The sequence below is a fragment of the Orycteropus afer genome, unplaced genomic scaffold (assembly GCF_000298275.1).
Source record: "Orycteropus afer afer isolate SDZICR_OR568_19922 unplaced genomic scaffold, OryAfe1.0 scaffold00080, whole genome shotgun sequence".
Classification (NCBI taxonomy): domain Eukaryota; kingdom Metazoa; phylum Chordata; class Mammalia; order Tubulidentata; family Orycteropodidae; genus Orycteropus; species Orycteropus afer.
This window is the reverse complement of record NW_006921667.1, coordinates 315,049-323,610: the sequence shown is the minus strand read 5'-3', so window position 1 is coordinate 323,610 and position 8,562 is coordinate 315,049.

Here is an 8,562-nt window from a genome sequence, read left to right as displayed (position 1 = left end):
TGGATGAAGATTGATCAGTTCTTTTTGGTACAGTGACTCTGTGTATTCCTGCCATCTTCTCTTGATGTTTCCTGCATCATTCAATATTTTGCCCATAAAATCTCTCAATATTGCAATTCGAGGCTTAAATTTTTTCTTCAGGTCTTTCAGTTGTACATACTTTAAATAACTCCAAGGATATTGTAATGCATACAGGGGACACATTTAAATCTTCTTAGCCATAACCAAACACATTGAGGGAATGACTCATTGAGTTTGGGGACTTAAGACCACAGACTTAGAGGGCAATTAGCTCAATTGACACAACCTAGTCCACAAAGACAACATTTTACATTCTATTTCAGTGAGTATGGGGTCTTAAAAGCTTGTGCTTGATCATATAAGATGCAATTATTGTTTTCTCCTCATCTGGAGCAAAGAAGAGTGAAGAAAATAAAAGGATCAAGGAAACAATTTGTCCAAGTCATGTGAACCATAGCCCCCACTACGCTGAGACCAGAAAAACTAGGCAACACCTGGCTACCACTACTGACTGTCCTGATTGGTATCACAATAGAAAGTCCTGGGCACAGAAGAAGGAAAACAAAAATGGAACAAAATTTAAAAAAAAAAAAAGTATAAAAAGACAAGACTTACTGGTCTGATAAAGACTGGTGGAAGCCCTAGTACTGTGGCCCTTAGTCACCCTTCAACATGGAACTGAACCCACCCTCAGGGATCAACTTTCAGCAAAACAATACGTAGGCCTATAAAATGAACACCAGAGAAGTAGTATAAGTAGTATATATAAGTAATATAATATAAGTAGTATATTTTCAGTATAACAACCATATAATCATTAGAGACATTGATTGGGGCATGATTTGTCCCAAAAACAAAGCTCAGGAGACTGGAAGGACAAATGGAAATGGTGAACCCAGAGAGGACGAGGAGAAGTACTGTTACATTGAGGCTATTGCAGGCAATGTCACAAAATAAAACTTGCAAGAACTGTTGAATGGAAAATTCATATACTCCATCATCTTTCACTCACACTACAATAAAAATAATTGATGCAAATTTTAACACCTTAATCGAAGCTTTTCTAATACATACTGCAGGTGTGCATTATCATCTTTGAATACCACTACATTATTTTAGGACTGTATAAAATATGTAGCATTCTGTTTCCAGAACCAAGCATTCTTTGCCAACTACTAAGATCCTATTAATTGATACACTGTGGTTTTTGGCCAGTCAGTGTCTCATTTTCCATAATGTCAATTTATGGTTTAGGGTTTCTTTGTTTTGCTTTGTTTCGTTTTTTATGGTTTGCTTGCACATTCACTCTGGATGTCGAACAAATTCATCCACCAGAGAATTCATTGTGAATTTTGGCCACAGAGCACTGGCATCTCAGTTTCTTTGTAGATTACAGACATAGAAAGTCCAGTTACTACCTCGTATTAATTTGTGTTATATTGGCCTGTTCCTGTTTTATAAAAAGAAAACAATCAACAGGAATACAGCTGGATTCCATCTGTGAGTAAACTCTTAAGCAACAAACACTTTGCAGAGGAACAGGAGAAAACCAAAACCAAACCCAATAACATTGAGTGGATCTCAACATATAGTGACCTTATAAGGCAGTTTAGAACTGTCCTTGGGTCTCTAAAAGGAGACTGTCTTATTTTTCTTCCACTGAGCAGCTAGTGGGTTTGAACCACCAATGATTTGGTTAGCAGATTAATGCTTTAACCACTACAGCACCAGAGTCCCTGAGGAACAGGAAAAGAAGCTGAAGTATGAATGAGAGAACAGGACCCTTTTGGAAAGGTTAGGCCAAGCTCAGTTGTTAGCAAGGTAATAGGTTATCTATAGTTTCAGATCATTGAGAAATTCTGGTTCATTTACTAATCTTAGTATGATCTTCAGTAATATCTCTAACCCTAGAAGTCCACTGTCTCTGATCAATTATAAACTGGACCTATGTTTAATCAATACATATTGATGATCTTGTAAATGTATTTTCCTACAGGTTTCCCAAATGAGGTAAATTGGTCATTGCTTTCTGAAGAACAAATATAAAATCAAATGAACAGAATTATTACTTCTTACAATTTAAAATTGCTTAAATGTTATATTGAATATGATAGGGTTTGTGGAATTCATGATAATTCCAGTATCCTCAAAACTTAATGTTTATCAACAAGGCAATCAACATGATGATATAAGCTATGAACATGAAAATATATCAATATTATTAATGATTTGGAAGGAAAAGTTATATCCAGTGAAATTTACACTTTTGGATGAACTGAGTGCAGTTTTCATTGTGTTCACCTTTTTATATGATAACTTTGTGTGTACTAACAGTTTAGAAAATAAATTTTCATTATAGTTCCTGAAGATCAGACACCCATCAATCAATTCATTACAATAGTTATATGGGGAATATTTGGAAGAGATGTTTTAACAAAGAGTAATTTTTGGCGAGCGAGAACTCTTCACCTGCTGAGAAAAACTGATTCCATCTTAGAAAATGAAGGTGTTGGAAGAAATTCAGAACTCTTTTGGAGAGAAAACCAAGCTGGAAATCTTTGTTTACAATGATAATAGCATTGCTACAGCAATTAATGTTGGAGATGGATAGACATCAGCCAAATATGGAGGAGCAATTGTCAGAGATAAGGCATGGCATACAGAGGTGTGTTGACAATGGTAATTGATGAATTATGGCAGCTGGAATAGCACGGACTGATAAGTGTTGACAAACAAATCAAGAATTAGAAAGAAAGTATTGAGGGCATGTCCTTTACCAGAACAAAACTTGTTAAGTACAGGTAAGGACCCAGGCTCAGAGTCTCCTGTACCCAGAATAAGATGAAACTACTGTGGTAGAAATATATCATTTTTGCTTCCTTCGTACATAGTTTCTCTTTTTCTGACAACATCACCCAATAAGCTCTTTAGGTAAACCATTCAGCACCTCACTCTTGTACAGAAATTGAGTTGAGCTTATCTCATTTCAGCTTCAAGGATGGTTATGTGGCCTTGATCCATACAAACAGAATATCAAATTCCCCTGCACTTAATGGTTGCAGAGGTGGTGTGATAAACCATGACTAGGTCTGTCCACAGAAAGACTATAATTAATATAAATAGAAAATTCTTAGGTTTTTTGGTTTAGCCCAGGAAAGGAGCAACTTCTCCAGTGATAGTGTACACCAATAATCTCAAGCTCCATAGCTGTTAGGCTTGGGCCATTGCTTGCTAAATAATATAATTATTGCCTTGTATTATAGTAAAAATTGTTTCTGGGTGCTGGGGCAGTTGAGTATGCAAAAAGAATGTGATACTCTGACCTAGAGAACCTATCCTTAGATGTTGGTAAGTCTTTGGACTTGCTTCTAAGAAAAACAAGAAAGACAATGGAAGACACTCTTCCATACATCTGAATCCTCATCTAATGTATATGCATATTTTTTGCTCTGCTTACTTACTTGATGCTTTGGAGGTAAAGCAAACTGCAAGACACTTGATCTCAGTCCAAATTGACATCACTGACCAACCTTAAACCTGAGCCAAATTTTGTGGTTAGACTTGTCTGAATTTGATTAGAGCCAATCAGAGATGATCCTCGAATATATGTTATGGTATCTATATATATCTATTTGTATTATTGTTATAGCTGTGCATTTATAAATCTAAAACTGCTGGGAGAAACCTTGTTACATTACAATGAAATCCAGGCTAAGAAAGCAAAAGCAAAGAAAAGCAGAATGAAAGATGAAGAGGGACCAGGTCTTTATGACACCACTTAACCACATGTGTAATCTATCTATTTTTGTACTATTCAATTACAGAAGGTGAAAATTTACTTTTTTCACGAGTTAGTTTGAGTTTATTTTTTGTTGTTGTTTGGTGCTATTGAGTTGTCTCTGATTCAGAGTGACCCTACATATAACAAAACACAACACTGCTTGGTCATGCACCATCTTCACAATCAATTTGTATGTGTGCTATGCATAATGCACATACATTAATAATTTACCCAAATTCAAATACAATAATAATTGATCTCAATTCAAAATGAACATTCCCTCTTTAAGCTCTTCTGACATGGTCCACATGGAATTTGGGTTGATTATCTTAGGATCTTTTCTTTGTTTCTAAAATCATTATTTTCAGACCACATTTATGACCATTGTCTACATATTTTTGTCAAAAATCAAGTTAGTTAAAGATACTCTTTTCTTCCCACTTCTCCCTACTACCCTTCTGTAGAATCCCCTGTAAAATATATCTAGAGGAGGCTAGACAGCACCACAATGGGAGAGAGAACAGCTGTAATCTGATTGAGCTCAACCTAAGACCGACTAAAAGCACTTGGATATGTGTTGGCAGGGCCAGATATGGTGGAAAAGGAAAGAATAGATAAACAAAACAGAACATCTCTGTTCTAGGATAATGTTTTTGTTTATTATGTTTTACTTCCAAGGAGTGCAAATCCTTTGCCCAGAAGATAAATTGTCTCTGATAAATTGCAAGAAATATATTCTGCAAGATACAGAGAGCAATGTCCCTATATATTTCTACAGAAACCTTAACTTGACATGAGGTCTCTCATATTACAGCAATCTACAGACACTAACAACATCTGATCCACGAGTTAGGAGACAGTAGAGGGAAAAGATATGAAAGGCATGCCAGAATTTCAAAGAGAAATTGGAAATATAACTTGTGATTCCTAAACCCTGGAAATGCATAGTGCCTGGCACATAGGAAGTGTCAAGGTCATATTTGCAGAATGATTAATTTGGTAGCCTAGTGCCTAAGACATTTGAATGCTAACCATAAGGCTTGTGGTTCAAACTCAAAAGCCACTCCTCAGAAGGAAGATTCAGCAATCTACTTCCGTAGAGATACTACCTCAGAACCCAAGGAGGGGTTGCTATAAATCAGGAACAACTTGATGGCAGTGGGTTTGGCTTTTTCTTTTCTTTTCTTTTTTTTTTTTTTTTTTTGGTACCCTGTTTGAGAAGGAGCACTGGTAGTGCAGTGGTTAAAGCAGTTGACTGCTAAACAAAAATTTCATCAGTTTGAAACCACCAGGTTGAACACTCCAAGGGATAAAGAAATAGCAGTATGCTTCTATAAATATTTACAGACTTGGAAACTCTATGAGGCAGTTCTACTCTGTCAGAATTGACTCCATGGCAGTAGCTTTAGTGGACTTACTCCATATTTAGACATTCATTGTATATCTTTAAGCACTTTCTTGCTAGAATCCTCATCCCTCCCTCTCTCACTCCATCACACCACCCTCTCCCCAACAAACACTTCAGAAATTAGAGGTAATGATATCTCTTTGATAACTCCTTCAGTAAAGCCAGGCTCAGCAAGCTTTACCTTGTCTGTTCATTAGTGCTGCCACTCTTTTGCACACACACTCTCAACACTTTCACTTTTGCAGCTGCTGCCTCCATCTTCTTGAGACTGCTGTTTGTCCTCACTAAGTGTTCATTTTCAGGACTGTTCCTCACTGTGCCACTCTGCTCAAGTCACTTTGCCACAGTAATCTATGCTACCCAGGACTGGCAACCTTTCTTTTGCCCACTGTAGGTAGTGTAGATACCTGCTTTAAAAACAGCTTCTCATTGACCCAATATCTCACTCATCCACTTTCACCAAGCAAGAGATCATGGTAAAAAACAAGCTGAAACATGTTCTCTCCTCACCTCTCTGAGACTGGTTTAGCTCCTGTACCAGGCTGGGGCTAGTTTCCTTGATCCAACTTGAAAGACAGTTTCTTACCTTTACAATCCATCAAAGAACTTCAATATGGAGAAGCATGAGAGTTCACTTATCAAGATGGGAATATATTTCCCAAAGAAACACGAAGATGATGAATCAGTGACTAAGACTCAGATTGCAATATCTGGAGACCTGAAAAAAGTTTGAACACTGAATTTGACTATGTAGGGCAATGACAACTGTTAAAAAGAGACATTGATGTAAAAATCAAATGCCAGACTATCTCTTTATTGTGAATTTTTCTATTCATCAAAAAAATAAAATAAAATAAAAACTCACTGCCGTCCACTCAATTCCAACTCATAGCGACCCCTCCTTGGGTTTCTGAGGTGGTATCTCTACAGGTATAGGTTACCCTGGTGGCTGGTGGGTTTGAATCAGCAGCCTTCTGGTTAGCAGTAAATGCCATAGAAAAAGCTTATTTCAGAGTTGAAACAGTGCTTCTTAAGCCCTAATGTACATCAAAATCAGCTGGAATACTTGCTAAAGCATATGTTATTGGACCCCACCCCAGGAGTTATAACTGAATAAATCTGGAGTAGGGAGCTGAGAACTTGCATTTTTAACAATTTCCTACATGATATTGATGATATTTGCTCAAGGACCACACTTTGAGAACTACAAGTTGGATAAAAACCTTTGGAGAAAGGAGAAGTTATGAATTAGAAGGAGAAAATTTTATAGAGACCTCCAAGAAAGTGACCAACTTATTCTCAAACACCTGTGGGTGGGAAAGAGATATCCCACTTCCAACCATTTCCATGGGTAAATAAGAATCATATGGGGAGTAGGCAGGAAAGCCTTTACTTTTCTCATTCTAGAAAGAGCTCAAGAGGTCCTTGGCCTTCTTCAGTGCCCAAAGCAGAAATCATGACTCAAGAGCTTCTCACAACAAACAGTGCAAGGCTGTTCACATTTCCAGGCCCAGTGAAAGTCACAGCTCAGGCTTTTTCATATACCTTTTCTTGAGGATCAAAGCCTATGTTGTGTGTGGCATGCTTGAGTGCACTTTCCCAGAAACAAGAGGCATTCCCTTTCAGGCACATGGTATATATAGTATTAACCAGTTAAAATATTTCTGGTGAGTCAACTCTGACAATGGGGACACAATGTGTGTCAGAGTAGAATTGTATTCCAAAGGGTATTCAAAGGCTATTTTTTTTTTTTTAAGAATTAGATCATTAGAGCTTTTTTCAGAGCCACCTCTGAGTGAACTTGAACCTCCAACTTTTCAGTTAGTATGCAAACATGTTAAAAGTGTGCATAAGGGACACAGGGATAAAGTTAGACTACTCCTTTTCTTCCTCTAAGAGAAGGGTGAAATATCTTGTAGATTTTCAAGAATATTAAAAGGAAAACATAGCTTCTTTCCACCAGTGAACTCTCTTTCATTTTAAAAATTGTAGCTTTCTCTCATCCAACCATGGCCATGTCATCCAGGCATCCTGAGCATTAGGGACTCAGAGTTGGAGGGAGGGACATATGCATGTGGTATAGTCACAACAATGAACTTTGAAGCTCAGGGAAATGTTATTGAGTGTGCAAATAAAGCTGTTGATTTTCCAAGAACCTAAAGGAAGCCTGTCCATCTAGGTTGTGATGCTAAATGATTGATGGCATGAGGTGTACAATGCATAAGAAACAGGATAATAGGAGAAATCAGAGTTCAATGAGGTAACATGAAACTGGTAAAATATGGAAGCACCAGCCTTTACTACTCAGTCTTAAAGTATTAGAAACTCCAATTAGTCTCATGTCTGCTCCTTTAGGAGTTCCTGGGCTTTACAAATGATTAATGAGCTCTAATGCTAACCAAAAGTTTAGAAGTTCCCCCAGCATTAATAGGAAAGTTCAACAAGACAGGAAATAACAAATGCTGGTGAGGATGTTGAGAGATCGGGACCTAATACACTGCTGGACTATAAAATAATAAAACAACTGTGGAAAACAGTATGACACTTCCTCAAAAAGTTGGAAATAAAAATACCACTTGATCAAGTAATCCCATTACTAGTGATATATCCTAAAGCAGTCAGAACCAGGACATGAATAGGTACATGCACACTCATGTTCATTGTAGCACTATTTATTATAGCAAAGAGATAGAAACAATTTAAGTGCTCATCAACTTAGAAATGGATAAAGAAACTGTGGTACACAATACAACACTATGTAACCCTAAAGAAAATGTAGAATGTACAAAACACCACATAAATTGTATGAACTTGGAGGATATTGTTGTTGTTGTTACGTGCCGTCGAATCAGCCCCAACTCATAGCGACCCCTCCTTGGGTTTCTGAGGCAGTATCACTACGGAAGTAGGATTGCCCAACCTTCCTTCCGATGGAGGATATTATGGTGAGTGAAATAACTCAATCAAAGGACAAATACTGTATTAGTCCACTATTGTGAAATGTCAAGGAAAGGTTTATATATCAAAATAATTTTTTGTTGTTGTTGTTGGTTACCAGGGATGGGAGGGAATGGGAGGGAAAATTGCTAGATAGGTAAATATATATATATACATATAAGCTCTCGTAGCACAGTGCCTAAGGCATTTGACTGCTAACCAGAAGGTTGGCAGTTCAAACCCACTAGCCACTCCTTGGAAGATGGGGCAAACTACTTCCATAGTGATTCTGCCTCAGAAACCCAAGGAGGGGTCGCTATGAGTCGGGTCTGACTCGATGGCACATGACAACATATATAGATAGATAGATAGGTAGATATATAGATAGATAGATAGATAGAGATAGAGATAGAGA